This window comes from Tursiops truncatus, chromosome 8, assembly GCF_011762595.2.
Source record: "Tursiops truncatus isolate mTurTru1 chromosome 8, mTurTru1.mat.Y, whole genome shotgun sequence".
In the NCBI taxonomy this organism is placed as follows: Eukaryota; Metazoa; Chordata; class Mammalia; order Artiodactyla; family Delphinidae; genus Tursiops; species Tursiops truncatus.
The window spans coordinates 18,887,351-18,909,953 of record NC_047041.1 but is presented as its reverse complement, the minus strand read 5'-3'; the positions used below and the strand labels follow the sequence as shown (position 1 = coordinate 18,909,953).

Here is a 22,603-nt window from a genome sequence, read left to right as displayed (position 1 = left end):
GCATCTCTACATTGGTCCGTCGAGGGACAGAGCCAATCCGTGGACAGGGCACCCCTCTCCTGACCAGTCAGAGGACCTGGATTGATGTCCTGCTTCTGTCACCTGCCAGTTGTGTGACCTTGGCCAAATAGTTTAGTCTCTTTAAGCCTCAGATCTCCCCATCTTTCATTTGGGGCTAAAAATACCTTTCTCTCTGGACTACACTGAGGATAACAGACGAGGAAGTATTAGATAAGCTATAACATGGGCAGCCCCTGGCTGATCCGAGGTGGGGAGGGTAGCTGTGCTTATCCAGTAAGCAGACGATGACTTCCATGGGGTGCGCCAACCCAAAGACGTGGTAGCTCTGTGCTGCCTTTTCTACCTCAGGCTTGCATGGCTGAGTGGATTTCATGCTGGCTCTGAGTGAGACGGATGGATCTTTTAGTTTTCAATTAACAAATGCCTCGCTCTTTAAACAAGCGGCACAACAAACAGATGCCCTGAATGATTGATGACAGGGAACATCTGTGGCCAAGCAGGCGGCTGCACCGGAGTCTCTGGCTTCCCGGGCTGGCAGGGCCCTCTGGGGGTCATTTGGTGCCTCCTCTCCCCTCCAGGCAGAACTGTCCCCAGTCCAAGTAGGCCAGGTGGGGGCAGGGTGGTCCTTTTCCTTATAGCTTTCTTGGAAAGGGGGACACGAGAGACTCCTTAAGTTTCTGTATGTTCCAGAAACTTCCAGAGTCACGAAGTTGTTCCTGATGTGCTACCTACATCTTTATTTTTTACGCTTTATCCTTGAAAATGGGAAGCAAATGTTTAGCAGTGGGTATTAGGGGCAGAGGATGAGTTGAGGCGGGTAGGGGTTTTGCTGGCCCATGGTAGTGAGGAAACAAAGGATGGATCCAACAGAAAGGAAGGAAAATCTAGAACTGCCTCTGTGGTCCAAGAATGTCCTCTAGCTGGAGGAGGAGGCATAGCTAGGGCTTGGAAGGGAGTCCCTTGCTGGTCTCTATCAAATTCTGATGCACCCACAGAGAGAAACACACACAGGCTGTCACAGGCCCCCTTCTGAAAATCATTCCACAGAAGATAAGGGAAATGCTCTCAATAGAGAGGTTGGAAGCAGAGCAGGATCAGGGAAGCAGCACCACTGGGGTCACGCAGGAGTTCACGGCCACATTTCACGCCCTTGGGAGCATTCTGAATGTCTCTGAGCCTCAGTTTCCTCAGTTGGAAAGTGGAGATACAGATCCTTATCGCAGTGTTATCATGAAGAGTAAGTGGGAATGACAACCGACATATTGGTGCTTAATCAATACATTTTGCCTGTTTTCTGCTCTCACCAAAAACTTCAACCAGAGAAGCACTGACAGAAATACATAAAGCTCTATGTGGTATTCCAGCCTACTTTTCAGATTTCTTAACCTACTTCACAGTTGAAAACTCAGTCCCTATTTTCAAGCTCTGGGAATGTTTCTTTTTTCGCCCTCTTCTCTTTTGTCATTTTGTGCTTATCCCATTTGCAAATGACTCTGAGAATGCTTAGGTGTCAATCCTTCTAGATCAGTGGACGTGTGGGGCAAAAAGAAATGCACGTGTCCTTTTCATACTTCATTATTTTTATCAAAGTGCAGAAAACCTTAGAGAGGTAGAGAGTTCTTGGTTACCAATGTTGCTGAGAGATCCACAGCCCCATGTCGGAATAGTCCAGTGAGGGGACTGAAGGAAGAGGGGGCTGATCCTCCCAAGGGAGGGGTGGGGAAGGAGAGGATTCTTTTCAAAGGAGAGGTTTAGAGCACGCTCGCTCTTTGACCAAGACAGGAGAGTAGAGGGAGTTACCTGAGAGATTTGATATCTGCATGTGCAATTCACCCTTAGAGACGGATTTCCTCCCTGGGCTTTTCCACATCAGTGTGAAATGGACATTTGTAGATATTCTTTGCAGCCTCCTATTTTGGAACAATAAAGAATACAGGTGTGACCCACTTTAAGAAAGTCTATTATACAACTCTTCAGAGTTACAAAACAAATAAATTAAAATGCAATCATTCACATGAAAAATTTATTGAATTACTTGAAGGGAAGAGGTCACAAAAATATACACCTTATCTGTACACCCGAGTGCATAGCAGCATTATCCATAATAGCCAGAAGGTAGAAGCACCTCAAGTGTCCATCAACAGATGAATGGATAAACAAAATGTAGTATGTACATATAATGGGATATTATTCAGTCTTAAAAGGCCAGGAATCCTGTCACATGCTACAAGATGGATGAAACTTGAGGACATTATGCTAAGTGAAATAATCCACTCACAAAAGGACAAATATTGTACGATCCCACTTACATGAGGTACCCAGGGAAGGAAGAGATTCGAGTAGTAGTTGCCAGGGGCTGGAAGGAGTGGTGAACAGGAAGTTAGTGTTTAAAAGGTATAGGGTTTCCGTTTGGGAAGATGAAACAGTTCTGAGGATGGATGGTGGTGATGGTTGCACAACAATGTGAACGTACTTATGCTTAAACATGGTTAAGATGGTAAATTATATGTTATGTATATTTTACTATAATAGAAAATGTATAAACCTTGTGTTTCAATAGCCACTGTGGTCGCCATACATGTGAAAATAAAATAAAACATCTTGGAGATTACCAGTAGGTGGAAAAGTGACTATTTAGAAAACAATCAATTTATATATAACTTGGGAAGTTGTATTAAGGGAAGTTCAATCAGTACTGCCTTGCATTTCCTCAGCCCTTTCTGTGATCTCATCTACCTTCCAATAGCCTTGTGATGTCAAGAATATCATGAATTGGGGAGAGTGCTGGAAGGTTAAAAGGCTTCCCCTTCCAGAGGATGGGAATAGGCAATGAAACTAGAGTGATAGTTTTCTGATAGTCTGCACATTCAAGCACTCAGGTCTGTTTGCTTTCTAAATTTTTATTGAAATATAGTTGATTGTGTTAATTAGTTGTTAGTTTCAGATGTACAGCAAAGTGACTCAATTATACATACATATATATATTCTTTTTTTTTAATGCATGCTCTCATGCCATTTTTTTTCTTTTTTGGTTGTGTTGGGTCTTCATTGCTGTGTGTGGGCTTTCTCTAGTTGTGGCGCGTGGGGGTTACTCTTCGTAGCGGTGCACGGGCTTCTCATTGTGGTGGCTTCTCTTGTTGCGGAGCATGGGCTCTAGGTATGCAGGCTTCAGTAGTTGTGGCTCACGGGCTTCGTTGCTCTGTGGCATGTGGGATCTTTTCAGACCAGGGCTCGAACCTGTGTCCCCTGTGTTGGCAGGCGGATTCTTAACCATGCGCCACCAGAGAAGCCCATATATTCTTTTTTTACATTCTCTTCCATTATAGGTTATTACAAGATTTTGAGTATAGTTCCCTGTGCTCTACAGTAGGTCCTTGTTGGTTATCTATTTTATTTATAGTAGTGTGTATATGTTAATCTCAAACTCCTAATCAAGCACTCAGGTTTTGAATGGAGTTGTACAGTTCAGAGAAACCTCTAATAGTGAAGAAAAGCTCAATGTGAGCTTTCCTTATTGAAGGCGAACAAATCGAGAGCAGAGGTATTTTTATTCTGAAAGCCAACCAGCAGCATTCAGGATTCTTTCTCACTCTCTGCTCCTTTGCATATGCTTGCCATGGCTGAGGGCTCTACCTAGCTTCTCATGCCCTCGCTGCCTCCAACACGGTCTGGGTGTCAGTCAGGGGATGTGGATGTAAGAAATGAACAATTTGGGCACCTTAAGGGCAAAAAGGGAAGTCATCGAAAATACTGTAGTAGCTCACAGAATCACAAGGGAGATTACAACACCAGCCTTATAAAACAGGCAGCAACAAAAGAGCTAGACACTGTAGGGTCTTCAACTAAAATCAAGCCCACCCAGCGGTCCAGTGAGAACTCAGTTATTGCAGATAAACACAGGACACCAGACGGCATCAGCACCGCTGCTGGCATCAGGCACTGGCATTCCCCTGGCACTCTGTCATGCTGCTTCTGGAAACTGAAGTTGTGGCTACTTGGGCTGCCTCTGGAATGGATGTTCTGCTCTCCCTGCTTCTCTGAGTCACCAGCTCCTGAGTCAAAATCTGGGACATCTGCCTCTAATTGAGCTGACCAAGAACCACACAGTTTAGGAAGGGACAAAAGCTGCAGAGCCTAATAGCAGTGATCCACTATGTCCTAGATCCAAAGGGAACAAGAAATGACTCAGTTCTGTCCATTCTACTTTCTGAATGCACCCTTGCTGCCACCAGTGCAATCCAGGTCAGCAGCAGCATCTCAGGCAGTTATTACCAAAGCCTTTTCTCGGGTCTCCCACCTCTGGCCCATCTTCCACGCTGCATAAGAAGGCTGTTTCTAAAACATACATTTGATCATGTCACCCCTGCTGAAAACCCTGCAAAGTCTTTCCCTTGCCTTTGAGATAAATTCTACTCTTGTTAAAATGGATTAAATCTGCCATATCTGTCCCTTGCCTCTCTCCAGTCTCATCTCTGCTGGTGTCCCCTCTGCAGAGAATGAATCAGTGAGTTTAGGAAAGAGTCACAGAGATGATCTACCCCAGTTTCCCAAATATCAGTCCTTAGATTGGATGCAATGCAAACACCTGGGAAACTAAGAGAAATATAGGTCTAAGATCCCAAATGCCAGACCTGCTCTATAAGAATTTAGAAAGTGGGGGTTCTGATATTTATAAAAACCCAACCAGTGGTTCTGAGCATCAGCCAGATGGGGAAACACTAATCTAATCAATACCCCTCATTTTACAGACATGGGAGCCAAGGCCCGGACAGGTTAAATATTCGGTGTATATGAATCAAGTTTGGTGTTGTAATGAAGCAAAACTTCAGGCAAAGTTGATCTCACCCATTTAGTGCTCTACGTATCATTATTGGACCACGTGGTAATTAGGCATAAATAGTGGGTGTGTTATTCAGAGGGAAGACTATTATTACAGTTATAGAAACCAAGTATTTGGGGAGGGTCAACTTGATGGGGGGAGGGAAAGGAAACATTAGGAAAGATTGGGGTGCTAGTCTGAGGCTCCATAGAGGGCCCCCAGGTCTATCTTCTGGTCTCTGACAGATCTGATGATGGGTAGGGCTGTCTACAGATTTGGAGAGTCAGTTGGGAGCTGAGTTGATGGGATGTGATTCAAGGCAAGCCCTTAGATAAGACTGGTGAGAGACAAAAGAGCCCTTGACCCCTTCCTCCAGTGAGGCAGGGACTGGACTGGGTGGGACATCATGGGAAGAGGAAGGAAGCAGGATTGTAGATCTTGGGTTCTTCTGCTGCAAGAACAAGCCAAGGGATGGGACTTAAAGAAATCCCTTTCTCTGCCTACTTTCAAGCAGAAGCCTCTTTCTCACACACTGGAATTGCCCATTGAGTCGTGTCCCAGGCCCATCTCCAGGACTGTGTCCTCACTGCTCTCTTTGTCTGAGATGACTGACTTCCCCCCACCCCCACCTATATGTCTGATTCCCACTAGTCTTTCAGAGTCCAGCTCAAACTGTTGTGTTCCATAGGCCTTTCCTCATCTCCCTCACCCCACCCTCATCTCCCTCACCCCACCCTCATCTCCCTCACCCCTCCCCAGTTTTAATAAACTCATGCAGCAATTTGTGACATTCATGACATCATTATTTGTGTTCTTGTCTTATTTCTTGACTAAAGAGTGAGATCCCCTGGCTCACCTGCATCCCTCCCTCCATCCCCCAGCATAGAACCAACCCATCACAAGGTAGACTCTCAACAAATGTTTGTTAAGAGAAATCTCCCCAGTTAGTCATCCATTTGGCTTAACGAACAAACACCCCTGAGGGCTTAAAGGAGAGTTTTCTGTTGTACCCAATTTAGTGTGAGTTGTTTTGTTTTGATTTCTTTCCAACTTTGTAGCTGAGAGCCTCTGGGGATGTGGAAGCTTTGATGCAGGTAGGAATGGGGAGAGTTGGAAGTCAAGGAAGAGAGCAGTCCAAATGCCCAGAGTGTGGACAAAGGGTAGCTGGACAGGTGGGTTCAACTGTCAGGGATTTTGAGAGAGTAGTTGGGTGTTGACTTGACTCTGAGTTTCCAGGAAGGAGGAAAGTGGTGAGTGAAGGAGGGAAAGGTGGGGAGAGGTGAGAGGTAGGAGAGAGGGAAGGAGAAAGACGAGGAGAATGATGAGATCAAAGACATCTAGCCCCTCTTTTTTCTGTGACATATTCTTGTTTTGGGCATAGTACCTTCTCCTCTGCAAAGAGCTAGTACCGAAAGAAGCCACCCCACCAGTCACCCAGTCCTGGCTGAGCCCCTAGTCTGCTTGGATTACAAGGAAGAGCACACAAGTTCAGGAGGAGAAACTCCCTTGCCTGTGTCCTGACCTTCCCTCAAAGCCAAGTGACTGGTTTTCCCGTCTGACTCTCCTGCTCCCAGTTCTATCACAAAATTGCTACAGGAGTCTGTGCTGAGATGGCCAAACCCATGGAGGGCTCCAAAAGCTGTGTGCTGTTGCCTAGCTCTGAGACTTTGAACGAGTTGCTTAACTAAGTCTCAGTTTCCTTATCTGTAAAATGGATATAATAGTTTATTTTTAAAGGTTTTTGTGAAAATTAAATGTGATCCCGTATGGGGGAGCTCCCTGAGAAAGAATACTTGGCCCTCAGGAAGTGCTCCTTAAGTGGGATTTACTATTATTAGTGATGGACTTGACTTATCAGGCAGGTGACTTAGGAGGAATTATGGAGTAAACCCACCTGCTTCCACGGGCATCCTCTTCTCTCCTGTGACCCTCCTGGGGAACATCCTCCCCAGCTAGGGGGATGGCCATCCTTCCTCATCTTTTCCCACCCTGCCCAGCTTCCAGCAACATCCAGCAAGCCCTCCTAGAGGGTCTTGGCTTACCTCTATGCCACTCATGCTGGCAACCTGAGAACTATTTGGGTTTTCCTGAGCCCACTAGATAATCTTGTAATTACCTATGGGCAATATCATTTGCTTAAAACCATGACTGTCTTAAGCATGGTTTAAGGAATATTACTGCTCAGACAGACAGCTGGGGAAAGTCACCTGCAAGGAGGCAGCAGCAGCAGTACCTTCCGTCCTTTGGGGAAGTGTTCCCAGCATCATGCCACGTATGGCAGGCACAGGTGCAGTAGCTGAGCTGTGTTGGGCTCTGCAGGACGAGCTTTGCTGGCACACTTGCCTAGCTCGGACCCTGGTCCCCTCCCACCTGGACCATTGTAATTGCCTCCTCACTGCTCTCTCTGCCTCCAAACTTACCCCTAGATCCAACTTTGGCCCAGCGTCAAGAGAGAGCCATCCAAAGGCAGATGTAACCACATTACCCCTCTGCTAAACTCTTCAAGGGCTGCCTATCGGCTACCAGGGAGTGTGGTCCTCCTTGTCTGCTCCTGACAAAGAGCAGCCTCCATCTGCCTCCACCCACATCTCCAGCTTCATCTCTTGCCCCTCCTCTTCTCCTACTTTACTCTGCAGCAGTGCCTAACCATGCCGTGGGCCCTCACATCCACTGACATTTGCTTGTACTCTTCCCTCTGGCTGGAATGTTTTCCTCTCCCCAGGCATCCTTCTCTCCAGCAGGTCCCTGATGGGGTCCTCAGAGCACATTAATTACCTCTACCCAATCACACTTCCCATTACGTTGCAATTACTAGAAAGCATTATCTTACCCATCTTTAGTTTCTCAGTGCCTAGCATGGGGCCAGAAATAGAGAAAGCTACTCAGTGAGTGTTGAGCTGAGTTTATCTGCTGAGGTCTCAAGCCTGCCTGAGCATCCTCATAGCTGTGCCCAACCAGCTGGATGGACCATCTATGTCCCTCCATTTGGACACCCCCTCCTTTGCCCATGATTACACCACTGCTCTGCTGCCTGTTGCCCAGTCTTCCAGACAACCACCTGCCAGACTAGCCAGCCCTCCAGACCTACAACTCCATGTTTTCTGGGGCCTGCTCTTTTAACTGCACATGGTCTTTACTGCTACTCTGGCTTCCTTCTCCTTTGTTTGGTTCTCTGCTAGCTGTGGGGTATAGATTAGCAAAACTCAAACCAGGAAATGAGGGAACCAGCAGAACAGTGTTCAAGGTCTCAACTTAAGACCATTGCCAGGGAGAAAAGTCTCCATGCTGGATATCTCAGATTTCCTCTTCCAGGTCTGCTCTCTACTGTTCTCCACCTGCACCAGCCCTGGAGCTGAACTTCAGGGACCACATCAAGGCCCCCCTGCACCTGGTTGGACCACTGGAAGGAAATCAGAAAAAGGGAAGAGGATGAGGTCAGAGTTGGCCCCAGATGGGGCTTCCTTGCCTCTCTATTCCCTGGGGGGCTTTCTGCAAACCTGGAGGGACTACCCTTGAGCACCTCAGTGACTCTCATCACTGTAGGTCCTCGCCCCTGGACCTTGACACTCTCCATGCCTTCCCTGGGATCCAGGCTATTCTGTCACTGCCTTTGTCCTCCAGGGAGTTTTGTAAGAGTTTGAGAAAACTACACTTGCCCCTGATCCAAGTCTGAATGTGTTGGTCATTGTTTATAAAAAGAGGAAACAACACTTCTCTGGGGCTTACTCTGCTGCAGGTGCTGTGCTTCCCATGTTGGTGTTTAATTTAATCCCCACAACCCTTGGTGTCACAAGTGGTATAATGGGCTCTGGGACTGTTTGAAGAGGGAGAACTAGGATTAAAGCTGGGTTCCTCAAACTCCAAGCCCAGTGCTTTGTCCCTCATGTTTTCATGGAGCATCTATGTCAAGGATGGCAAAGAGATTTTATCTCACGTGTCAGTTCTGACTGACTTAGTTACTGCCTGCAGTGCTGTGGTGAGAATGATTACGAGGCCACATCTGTGCTCAATGGGAGAGAGTATCATGATAAATTAGAGATGTCTGGCACGGGGAGAGCAGGAGGGAGTGACAGGCAGTACATGTGCCACATATTTGCTGCCCTCGGTCAAAGCCATTTCTGTGGCAGCCACATGGGCTTAGTGACAGGCACCATTGCAACTAGGACTTCTCTGCTTCACATCACGCTCCTGCCACATGGAGGAGCGTGCCTCTTCTCAACCAGAATTCAAGTCTCAGCGTTGCTACTTATCTGCCGTATGATCTCAGGCAAGTCACTGCATCCCTTTGAGCCTGAGTTGCTTTGTCAGGAAAATACAACGTCGTGTTGTACTTACTTATAAAGTAGGTTTCAGTAAGTCTGACTTGGCGTAATGCTTGTAGAACCCCTAGTACAATGCCTTATACACAATGGGCATTTGACAAATAGTAGTAGCAGTAAGTTGTCGTTGGCTATCATACTATCAAGGCCGGTTGCCCACAGTGTTGCACCAGCTTCTGGTTTCTAGGACCTGCCAAGGGAAGAAATGCCCAGTCCTCCCAGCTAGCCCAGATACTCATTCAAGGGCCATTATGTCTGTGATTGTCAGTGCTGTTTACCATGAAGTCCCATTACTCTCCACTCTATTGTTAGACATCTCAAATCCTCCCCAGGGGCTCCCCCTCCTTAACGTGATTACCTGTCTTGAGTGTGTCATTAAGCTCTTTTTCATAGAGAGACTGATAAATATCTGGTAGAACATGGAAGCTCATTATCATCTTAATTGGAGAAGATGGCCTGATAAATAACATACATAATTTAATTGCCAAGGTAAACCCCATAAAAGTTCATGAGAAATCAAAAACCCATAATCAAAGGTTTTGAAATTTCTGGACAGGTAATTCCCAGGTTTGGACGCAATAGGGGTCAGGTTACTGCAGCACAGCAGGCTGCTGACTTTTCCCTGCTCTGGACAAGATCAGAGCCATCGCCTTTTCCAGTAGAGGAGAACGTGGCTCATGGATCCAGTATTTTCTTTAGACATGTATTCATTCTGTTAAGCGTTTCTTAAGGGCCTGGTACTTTTCTAGTGAATTAGGGCTGCCTCATCGTCTAAGGACATCTGTTGTTTTCCCCACATGATGAGAGTCCCAGGAACTAACTCTTCTGGCTTTAGATTTCCTCTTTCCAGAAATACCTGGGACCTTCTTTCCCCCACTGACCCAGCCATGCCTCACATCCACGCTCCTTCCTCCAATGTATCTCTCCTCTTCCACTGCCTAGGGCTTCCTCCACCACAATGCCAGATCCCATGGTTTCCCATAGAACCAACTTTTCAGTAAACAGAATTTCCTGTTCCCTCAAACTCTTCAACTGAATGGCTCTTCTCTTTCTAGCTTAACTGAAACTTGGCTTTTTCCTCCAAATTTTGTTTTCCCTGCAGGCTTATCGATTAGGAATTGCTCTTTCTTCCACAACCCACAAATGTCTCCATCAGGAGCCAGAGATGACATCCTCAGGCTCCCTAATGCAGCTTTCACAAATTTCGCCTCTACGTCCACGTAAAGTAAGGCCCGGGTCCCTCCCTCACTCCATCCCTCTCTTCTCCAGGTCCCCTGGAGACAACCTCCCTCACAGTCTCCTACAACCCAGCCCCGCTGGAACCCTGGGGATTTCCTCATCTGCGTGAACCACCCATCCAAGCCCTGGGCCTCCCAGTGCCTCGACGGCCTTAGCCCTGACTACCTTCACCTCCTCTCAACTTCAACTGTTTACAGCTACAGCCTGAGTCTGGTCAGCAGCTTGGATTGTGGCACTGCAAAAAGTTCAGATCCAAAGGCCTCACTGTCTGCCTTCAACCTCTTATCTTACCATCTCCAGTTCAGGCACTTGGACCCATCTCAGCCCCAGCCTCACCAGCACCTCTTGTTCCCTACACTTACTCACCCTGTCAGCCTCCACTTTCTTTCCATTCTTCTCTGTCTAGCCCGGACCACATGGTTTATTATTTGAGCTACTCTATTGCCAATATTTTATTCTCTTGCCATTCTCAATCCTCAAGTAACCCACCTCATCAACTGGCTCCATATTTCCTCCCTCTCTCTCTCTCTCTCTCTCTCTCTCTCTCTGGCATGCAAACCTCTCTATTCTTAGCTCACAATTCTTTCTTCCCATCTTTGCTATGATCCCCTGTAGGCAAAGCACTTTTCCCTGCCTGATTGATGTTCACATTGAGACTGCCACGTGACCGGTTTTGCACAGTGGAATGTGGGCAGAAGTGATAGTGTGTCTGCTCTGAACCAAGGCCTTAAGAGCCTTGCTTGTTTCTGATCCTCTCTCTTCAGCCTCTGACAACATGATGAGAAAAACATGCTCGGCTAGCTCACTGGCCCAAGGATGGAAGGCATATGGAAAAGCCCTAGATATGCAGACCTGCAACACAGTGCAGAGCCACCCTGCAGACACATGAGTGAGTCAAATAAATGTTTATTCTTACCATAAGCCACTGGGGCTGGGGCTCGCTTACTCCGCAGCATTATTGCATTATTAGTATGGACTAATACAGCCTCCGATATCTTAATCTCCTTCTTTCCTTCCAGATAGTCCCCATCAGTATTTAAATATGTCTAAGTCTCTTCCATCTTACAAAGCAAACCCTGCATCCCCGCTTGTCCTCTTCTAGCTATTGCCCTGCTCACCCATACTCTTCTCAAGTAAGATTCTAGGAAGAAGTGTCTCTTCTCATTGTGCTTCATTCTTGCTTCATCTTACTGTTGTCTGGCTTTGCTCCACTACTTCCCTGAAACTGCTCTTGCCAGGGTCACTATTTTTTCAGCAGTGTTTACTGAGCACCTACACTGTGCTCTGGCTGGACACTGAGGATGAAAATATGAAAAGATAAGCAAGAGTTCTGTCAGCCCATGGAGCTCATGGCCCAGGGGCACCTAGACAGGCAATCAGACAATTACAAGCTAGCGTGCTGAGAGCGGTACTGAGACAAAGAATGCACGTGTCAAATCAAAACTGCAGTGAGGTATCACCTCACACCAGTCAGAATGGCCATTACTAAAACATCGACAAATAACAAATGCTGGAAAGGGTGTGGAGAAAAGGGAACCCTCCTACACTCTTGGTGGGAGTGTAAGTTGGTGCAGCCACTGTGGAAAACAGTATGGAGTTTCCTCAGAAAACTAAAAATAGAATTACCATATGATTCAGCAATTTCACTCCTGGACATATATCTGGACAAAACCAAAATTCAAAAAGGTACATGCACTCCTAAATTCATAGCAGCACTATTCACAATAGCCAAGACACGGAAGCAACCTAAATGTCCATTGACAGATGACTTGATAAAGAATATGTGGTACATTTATACAATGGAATACTACTCAGCCATAAAAAAGAATGAAATAATGCCATTTGCAGCAACATGGATGCAACTAGAGATTATCATACTAAGTAAAGTAAGTCAGAAAGAGAAAGACAAATACCATATGATATCACTTATATGTGGGATCTAAAATATGACACAAATGAACCTATCTATGAAACAGAATCAGGGACATAAAGAACAGATTGGTGGTTGCCAAGGGGGAGGGGGTTGGGGGAGGGATGGAGTGGGAGGTTGGGGTTAGCAGATGTAAACTTTTATATATAGAATGGATAAACAAGGTCCTACTTTATAACACAGAGAACTATATTCAACATTCTATGATAAACCATAATGGAAAAGAACATTTAAAAAAGAATGTGTATATATATATGTGTGTGTGTGTGTGTGTGTGTGTGTGTGTGTATATATATATATATATATATATATATATATAAAACTGAACCACTTTGCTCTACAACAGTAATTAACACAACATTGTAAATCAACTATACTTCAATTTAATAAAAAAAAAAGGAGTGCACATGGGAGGGCACTAACACAGGATGGGAGGTCAGAGAAGTATCCTTGGAGTAGGGGACATCAAATTTGAGAAATAAAGAAAGGGAGGACTTAGCCAGGCAAAGAAGGGAAGAAAGTTCCAACTAAAGTAGAAAAATATGATATTTTTGAAGACACAAATCCCATTAAATCACTGCCTTCCTTAGAGCCTTCAAAAGTTCCTCCTTGTACTCATGCCGCTGCAGGAGGGCAAGTTCTTGTTCACCATTTTATCCCCACTAGGCTCACAGTAGGAATTTCATAACTATTTCATAACACAAAATAGTTAAACTGCAAAATACAAAAGAGGTAATGTATTCACAGGTGAAACATGAGAAGCACAAAGCAGAATGTTATTTGCTGGATTCCCTGGAACACTATTATTGATTACTGAGTGTTATAACACAACTAGCATTTGCATAATGTTTAGTTTAATGTTGGTTGCACAATTGGTGCTTAATAAATGCTTGTTGAATACGTGTAGTGTTTGGTAATTTAAGGGACTTAAAAATTATGTTATGTTGTAATTCTCACATCATCTCTGTGAAAAAAAATGTCACGGAGAAAATTTCTCAAATGTTAAGTCAATTTCCCAAGATCACTCAACTAGGAAGTAGTGAAGTCGCAATTGGAACTTAGGGTTTCCAGTGGCAAAATCTACACTCTTTCCATGAAGCACGTAGACTCCAGACACACGTAAATTGTAGCATCGGGCAGGCTGTCTCACAGCTGAGACTTGAGCTAGACTGTGACAGATCAGTAGCATTTGGTTAGACCGTGAGAGGTGCAGAGAATTCTTGGTGAGAGGACCAGCATGAACACAGGAATAAGGAAGGGGAAAACATTCTTTCAAGGGACAGTGAGGAGACTGGTCAGCTTGAGGCAGAGGGACCACATGGCTGGAGCAGGGCCACATCCAAGGATCAGGATGAACTCAAAGTCCTGACTCTAAAGAGCTCCTCTTTCACCCTAATAATTGAGCATCAAATGGTTTCTGACTACAGGCATTAGGGCAAAAAGGAATCATGATAACTAACACAAGAATTGTTATCCAAGCGGAGAAAGCACACCACAAGCTCATCTATGCTCAATTGTACAAGCCTCCATAGGACACTGATATATATTCATTGTGCTAGATGTGTGTGCAAGTACCAAAGTGGGCCCCCCTGGTAGGATCAGCAGAAGATGCCTATTTCTTAGACAAAGCTGTATGACTCACTGGAATTCATAGGACTTCAATAGACTTTATCTGCTTGCAAATCTTTCAATGGGTATAAAGTTTCAGTTATGCAATATCAATAAGTTCTAGAGATTCGCTGTACAACATAGTGTCTATATTTAAAAATACTTCACTGTGCACTTAAAATTTGGTTAAGAAGGTAGATTCCATATTAAGTGTTATTAACGCACAGGCACACACACAAACCACAAAGAGGCACAAGGAAACTTTTGGAGGTGATACATTTGTCTATTACCTTGATTGAGGTAGCTGGTTTCCCAGGTATATGCATAAGTCCAAACTCATCAAATTATATACATTAAATATGTGTGGGGTTTTTTGGTATATAAATTATACCTCAACAAAGCTGTCCAAAAAAATTAAAAGAAGCCTCTGAGACGAAACTAGAGAATGTAGCTTTGTTATACAAGGACCAGGAAGGAAGTGGTACCAGAATTGGTGCTGTCCTGGGGTCAGGCAGTGCTGCATGGAGCTGGGAGTGGCAGCACGCATGGAGGGGAACAGTCTGAACGCCCTTGCAGAGTCAGTTGAAGCCCATAAGTGTTAAAATTGATATTCCATGTCAGTTGCCTTTTATACGACTTCCCCTTCTCAACTTAGAATAATTTCTTCACACTTAACAGGAAGCTCAAGATTTTCCTGGCATCAAATTTTTTCAGCTTACATTTCAGTGATTTTGTGTCTTATAACTTTCACTTCCTTATTACCCAAGCAATACTTGTATACAGATAAACTACTGTAGAAACTACAGTTGAGCAAAAAGGAAGGAATGGAATTTACCCACAATCCCAGCACCCAGAGATAAGTGTTAATAACTAATATATTTTCTCCAGGATCTTTGTATAATTTTAAACATAAAAATAAGACCATACTATACATACAGTCTTATATCCTGATTTTTTATTTGACAATATAACATTGAACATCTTTCTGTGTCAATAAATATTCTTCCACAGCCTCTTTTGTAGCTGTGCAGTGTTCTGTTGTACTGGTGTTACTGGGAACCTATTAATTGACATCTAAGTTGTCTCCAAGCTTCAGCTATAATAAGCATCGCATGCTTTGGTGAGTTTTTGCATGCACCCTCAATTATTTCCTTAGGGTCCCTTGCCTCCTTTTCCATCCTCCGCATTTTCATCCTCTCACTCTTGCTTCTCTGGCCAAACCAAACTTCCTTGGGCGCCTGAACTATGCTATGCTCTCTCTGCCTCTGCAATCTTGTACATACCCTTCCTGCCTAGAACATTCTTTCTTCACCTGGGATCCCATGCCTAGCTCACCCTATTCATCTTTCACACATCACTTCCTCAGATGAACCTCCCTGACACTCTGCCATCACCATTATCATCACAGACGGATATCCCTCCCATGGTGGCCACCATCACCTGCCCTTCATTCTGCTAGAGCATGATTGATGCTCTATTGTAACATCCTGTTTCTCTGTCTCCCCTTCAGTGAACTGTGAGGTCTGTAAGGATAGTGATCACGTCCATCTTGTCCAACGTACCGGAACACTGTCCAGCACAAATTTGGTACTCCATAAAAATCTGTTGAATACATAAATATATTCCAAAGAATAAAACTGCTGGGTCAAAGATATGCACTTTTTTAAGGCTTATGACACATATTTCCAAATCATCCCCCCAAAAGACCTCCCCAGTTTATCTTAACTCCCATAGTGTGTGAATGTGTTCATTTCTTCATGCCCTGGATAGCCTTGCAAAAATTTCTGAAACTCATTTCCCTCCACAGGGCTTTATTTAGGGAGCACTGACTGGAATGATGTGCAGTGGGTTACTGAAGAGTCTCAACTCAGTGGGGTATAAATGTGAAAGTTAATGTTTTCCAGTCACTGCTTTCTGCTGTGTTCTGTTGAATCCCTTTTCCTCATCACTTAATGATATTTTGGGCAGAAAGTGAATGTTCCTGTTGTTTTCAGTTATTAAAAACTCAGTCCAGGTTAAAACTCCCAGTTTGTATCTGATTCAAAGCTCTTCCTCTTTGTCAAAACCCAGAAAGATTTTGGCCTTAGGGACCCAGGAGAAGGAGCAGTGTGGCCTCTTCTTTCCCCTCTGCTCCTCCTCCACCTTCTCCTGGGTCATACTCTCTAGGCTTAGGGACAGGAAGGAGGGATGGGGAAGCAGGAGGCTTCTCAGCATGACTGAGGACCAGTCGTGGTGAAGAGGCATCTCCAATCTTGGCCTGGTTCAGTCTGATCCCATGTGAGGCTAGTAGATTCTACATTGAAGGTGGGGTGGTATTTTGGAGCAATGCTCAACTCAACCTGGATCTCCTCTCATATGACAGCTCACTCAGAGTGAAGGGGGCAAAGTCCTCCTTCAGTCCGGGTTATGGTCCCCAACCTTCTCTGAATGGAGGTTCTTCTCACTTGTCACAGCAACTGCCTGGGCAGCCCACAGCTCCTGACCCTTCTCATTCCATGCTCCTGCAGGTGGAACAACAGGAAAGGCTGTGGACTTCTTTTGTGTTCTCCAAGGATGAGGGGATGTGGATTCCTCCAGTTCTTCCTTTCCAGGCCTTCTGCAGTCCCCTGTCCCTCTGCTGGCATAGGCCACCTCCACAGGCCCCTCACAAAAACCTGTAGACCAGAAGTAGCCAGTTGTCTCTGTGATCACATATGTCTTCCCATGGGAAGAAAAAGGAATCTCCCCTCATCACGAATGCTGTAAGGTTGGCAGGTCTGATGCCATCTCCCCACATTCCCTGATCCTCTTTTCATATAAACCAGGGTGGAAGAATAAAGGTCAGGATTGGGTGTGGATTGAAGGTGGCAGACCAATTCTGCAACCTGTTTTCAAACCACCTTGTCATTGCCAGGATGCATGGGTTCTGCTCCTGGGCAACACTTTTTAGAATGCAGAGTTCCTCAGTGCTTCTTGTCAACTGCTTTGGTTTGGAGATTGGCCACAATTCTGGGACAGCAGACGACACCCTCCCCCCCAAATCATCTTGTTGTAGGTGTACAACAACTCATGGTCCTCAACAGTATTTTTATAATAACTGCAGAACCAGATTGCACATGGCTATTCCTTGTAGCAGCACCGGGTAAAAGCTAAGGGTGAGACAAGGCAATTTGGAAAATTGTCACATAAAGCAAGAGAGACAGAGCTCAGAGCCCTGTGATGTGAGAGTTGGAGTGGACCAAGGTTGGACAATGAAGAGAGTAGGCATTCTTATGCCTCCAGGAACCTTTAGGGTCAGAAGACCTCTCTGTCCAGTCTTGTCCATTGTCAGGGGGCAATCAGAAATCTTATGCAAAGCAGAGAGTTGGGGAGAAGCAGGTCCCAGTGAAACCCTCTCACCCTGCTTCAATCCTCCAAATGTAAAAGTCAAGTCCAACTGAGCTGATGCTCTGGTCAGAGCCCCTCCCTGCCTACTGGCACTGACCATAATAATCCGTATGGTCACTTCCCAGAGTCTGAGCTATTACAGGCTGACTGGGTATGTGTAGAGGTGGCCATGGGATGGGAGAGGGTGGCCAGGGGTTGTTTACAGTCCCCCAGCATCCGTGAGAAAAGGCATCTTGGATAGGGTCTCAATGAATCAATCATGGCGAGAACGGCCCTCTTCCCTCCAAGCTCTCTGGTACAGTCGATTGAAATAAGGTCCTCAATATTGCAATTACAGTCAGGGTGTTGGGTGCCTTGGGATTCATTAGTCTTGACTTCAGCAGCATTGATTTCTTGTTTAGTAATTAGCTTACCAGAGCCTCTGATGGCATAATTGCTCTATTTACATAATTAAGACATAAATCTTGAGGCTGGATCATAGCCAGGACACTAAGAACACTGGACACTAAGGGCAGCTGGTGCTTGACTTCTTGTAGCCCCAATTCCACACTCTCAGCAGCTGTTGCTATTTGCTTCAGTGACGTCAATGGGCTGAGAAATTGTCCTTAGAAACACATTTTTGAAGGTTCATGCAAGGAGATAAACCTACTTAAACTAGGCTTACAGAGAGATTGTGATGGTTTTAAAATACACTTGCAACTTCTTTGACACTTGTTCCTTCAAAGGGTGGAGTCTAACTCCCCATACCTTCAATGTGGGCCAGAGTCAGTGATGCTTTTCTAAGGAATAAAGTACGGCAGAAGTAATGGTGTGTGATTTCCAAAATTCTTTCAAAAGCCACTGCTGCTTCTCTCTTTCTCTCTCTCTCTCTCTCAGATAGCTTGTTCTGGGGAACTCCACTGCCATGTTGTGATGATACTCAAGCAGGGTGTGGAGAGCCCACATTGGGGAAGAAACTGAGGCCACCTGTTAAGGACTGACACCAACTTGTCAGCTACATGAGTGAGCCATCTTGAAAATATTGCTCTAGCCTCAGACAAGCCTTCAAATGTTGCAGTCCTGGCTGACATCTTGATGACCATCTCATGAGAGAGCCCAAGTGAGAACCACTCAACTAAGCCACTGACAACTTCTGAGTCACAGAAACTGTGAGGATAATAATTGTCTATTATTGTTTTAAACCATCAAGTTTTGGAGTCATTTGTTACTCATCATAAATAACTAATACAGAGGGCATTTCTCTCTCCAATGTTGTTTCTTCAGGAAAGAAATGGCCTGATGTCAAGACCAAGGCAACTAAAAATGTTCATACTTTGTGACCCAGCAACTCCCCTTATAAACATTTATCGTATAAAGATGTTTAAAATGCATCTTATAAAGATGTTTAAAATGTAAAGATGCACAAACTTGCAAAATACTTGTATAAATGTGTTCATTGCAGCATCCTTTGTAATAGTGAAAACTGAAAGCAATTAACATTTCCATCAATAAAGTTCAATTAAATTATGGAGTAAATCTGAAAAATTCTATGTAAGCCTTAAAGAAATTGAATTAGTCGTAAAAAAAATATATTTCTGAGTATAAAACTCCAAGTCCAGATGGTTTCACCAGTGAGTCTCCCAGCAATTTATGGAAGAAATACTTGAATCTTTATACAATCATGAGAAATTAAAAAATAAGTAAACACATTCCAACTTAAGCATAACCTGGATACCAAATCTGGCAGAAATATTAAAAGAACTGAAAATTATAAGCAAATTTCACTCTTGAACATAGATGCAATCATTTTCAAAAAAATTTTAGAAAGAAAATCCAACCATTTATAGAAGGATATAAAACATGAGTAAGTTGGATAAAATGTAAAGCTGATTCAACATTAGAAAAAGCAGTCAAGGTAATTTACCTTATTAATAGGATAAGGAAAAAAATATATATGATTATCCCAATTGATGTGGGAAAATCTTTTGATAAAATGCAACATTCATTTATAATTTTAAGGAAGAATCACTTAGCTGAATAGAAATAGAAAGGGTGCTTTCTTTTTATTATTATTATTACTATTTAACTATTAGTATTACTAATACTAATTACTATTAGTATTACTATTACTATTTACTATTTAACAGGTGCTTGCAGTTTATTGACATTTTTGGAAAAAAATAAGAATCAAACATTTATTACAATTTAAAACTGAGTTATATTATATATACAATATGTCCAGAGAAAACTATAACTCAAAAAGATACATGCATCCCAATGTTCACAGCAGCACTATTTACAATAGCCAAGACATTGTAGGAACCTAAATGTCCGTCAACAGATGAATGGATAAAGAAGATGTGGTATATTTATACAATGGAATACTACCCAGCTATAAAAAAGAATGAAATAATGCCATTTGCAGCAACATGGATGGACCTAGAGATTGTCCTTCTAAGTGAAGTAAATCAGACCGTGAAAGAAAAATATAATATAATATCACTTATATGTGGAATCTAAAATATGATATAAATGAACTTATTTACAAAACAGAAACAGACTCACAGACATAGAAAACAAACTTAGGGTTACCAAAGAAGAAAGGGGGGCGGTGTACATTAGGAGTTTGAGATTAGCAGATACACAGTACTATATATTTATAAAATAGAAAATAATATATATATATAGTACATATATATGTACTATATGTACTACACAGTACTATATATTTATAAAATAGAAAAAAAAACAAGGTCCTACTGTATAGCTCAAGGAACTCTATTCAATATCTTGTAATAAACTATAATGGAAAATAATATATATATATGTACACACACACATATATACACACACATATCTATATATATCTGAATGACTTTGCCATACACCAGAAACTACCACAACATTGTAAATCAGCTATACTTCAATTTTAAAAAGTAAATTAAAAAAAGATTAAAATGAGTTCTTAAAAATCTCAACTTGACCAGATATAAAACAATTTTAAAACCTCAAAAGATATACTGAGAAAAAACAGGCTTTAAAAAAACCCACATTTGTCATTAACCAGAAAGAGACATCTTTAGATAAACATAAGAAAAGCCATAAGCTGCACGGATATTGCAGATGGTTCTAGCTATCCAGTCAACAGGCAAAGAGCAAGCACTTACGGTCTTCTCCCATTTCGTTCATTCTTATTGCTGGAACTTCATACTCATTTCCTCTCCTCGGATGACTAAATCTGGTAATGGTAGAGATGGCAAGCCCCGCTTACCCAGCCATGGCCTGCTCGGCCTCAGGAGCAGTCAAACTCTCAGCTGCTTTGGGCTCTTTGCCACCTTGCGGTAGTGGGTTTTCTGGGCGTCTTCTGTGGAATAGATGCTGAGGTGTCTGCTGACCTGGGGTCTCCTCTTCTTGATTTCCTTTACCTTCTTCACTGCTATCCTCTGTAGGCTGTCTTCTGCGAGAAGAGCCCCTGCAGAATCACCGTCAATAACCTGCTACATGTTCTGTCTCACAGGTCTACCTTGTTCTCCTACACTCTAGTTCTCAGCACCCTCCTCCCTTCTCCCTGCACAGGGCTACTGTGTGGGGTGTCCATAGGGTCTCTGTAGGGTGCCTGCGGTAGGTATGGTGCTGCTGGGCCCGGCCTTCCGGAGCCCTCTTCAATCCCTTTCTTTCCACTCTCACTCTTCTGAAAATTCTGCTGGCAACCATGTGGCGGACCCCTACCACACGTGTAGGGTCTATAAGCACTGTTTACGCTCTGCTACTGCCTTGCTCTGGAACTCCACCAGGACCTGTAACATCTGCTGCTTCTGCATCCTTTTCCCCTTCAACAACATCAAACTCCAGTCTCTCCACATCTTACACTGCAACGGTAATTCCTGGGATTTCCTTTCTGGCATTCTGGTGTGCAAAAACATCTTCCTGTTGATGAAACCATATCTGTTTCTTATATTGAGCTTTTTTTACTTTTCCCAAAACCCTCATTGTGATGACTTTCTCGGTGCCTCCTAGATGAGGCTGCTGGGGCCACTGCTCCCTTCACCCACTGCTCCAGGTGCGGGGTTTGGTATGGGCATCACTGAGAGCCAGACTGTGCGGTGCTGGGTCTCGCCTGGCTGCTCATGGGTGTGGTGATGGTGACGGGGTCCAGCTGTAGCAGCTGTGGATCCTCCAGAGTGTGATAGTAACTAAGATGGTGGTGGCAGTGGTGCAGCTCAGGACTCTCTGAACGGGACATCCTTCCTGATGTGGTAGAGAATATCTATAAAATGACAAAAAAGAAAATGATGCCTGATATAACAATTGCAGTCTGACATTGTAGTAGAGATCCTCCCCAGTGCATTAAGGTAAGAAAAATAAATGCAAGGTACAAAGATCATAAATGAAGAAATAAGACTGCCACAGTTCACTGGTGAAATTATTGTGTACCTAGAAAATCTGGAAAAATCTACAATTAAACTATTAGCATTAATAAGAAACTTTAGGGCTTCCCTGGTGGCACATTGGTTGAGAATCTGCCTGCCAATGCAGGGGACACGGGTTCGAACCCTGGTCTGGGAAGATCGCACATGCCACGGAGCAACTAGGCCCGTGAGCCACAACTACTGAGCCTGCGCATCTGGAGCCTGTGCTCTGCAACACGAGAGGCCACGATAGTAAGAGGCCCGTGCACCGCGATGAAGAGTGGCCCTTGCTTGCCACAACTAGAGAAAGCCCTCTCACAGAAACGAAGACCCAACACAGCCAAAAATAAATAAATTAATTAATTAATTAATTACTAATAAAACAAAGAAACTTTAGTACATTAGCTGGGTACAAAGCTAATATTTTTTTTAAACAATGATATTCTTGTGTATCAGCCACTAAGAGATAATTTGTGAAAGATCCTTTTTATTACAGCATCAAAAAATATCAAGTACCTAGGAATCCTGCTATCTTCCATCAAGCCAGATGTTAAAGAGTTTTGCAAAAATGTAAAACAATGTCAGCAATCTCTGTGCATTGAATCTTTGAATAAGCTTTGGGAGAATTAACATCTTTCCAATATTGAGCCTTCTAATGAATGTGGTATATTTCTCCATCTATTTGTCTTATTCAATGTCCTTCTATGAAGTTACAGAGTTTTCCTTGTAGAAGTTTTGCCCTTCTTAAATATTTCCTATATACTTGATATTTTTTCAATGCTACACAGAATATTAAAAAGATATTTACTCAAGAATCAAGGTTTAATACAATTAGTAATTTTTCCTACTTATACAGGGCATTCTTAAAGGGAACTGGCTTTTTTTTTCAACTGTGGTACCTTGTGATGAATAA

The 22,603-nt window shown here is 43.7% G+C and overlaps 1 pseudogene; it reads right to left on the bottom strand.

Annotated features, from left to right (window-relative positions):
• Window positions 1–20,548: 20,548 nt before the first annotated feature.
• LOC101320645 (Y-box-binding protein 1-like) lies at window positions 20,549–21,524 on the bottom strand (annotated as a pseudogene).
• Between the last annotated feature and the right edge of the window lie 1,079 nt (window positions 21,525–22,603).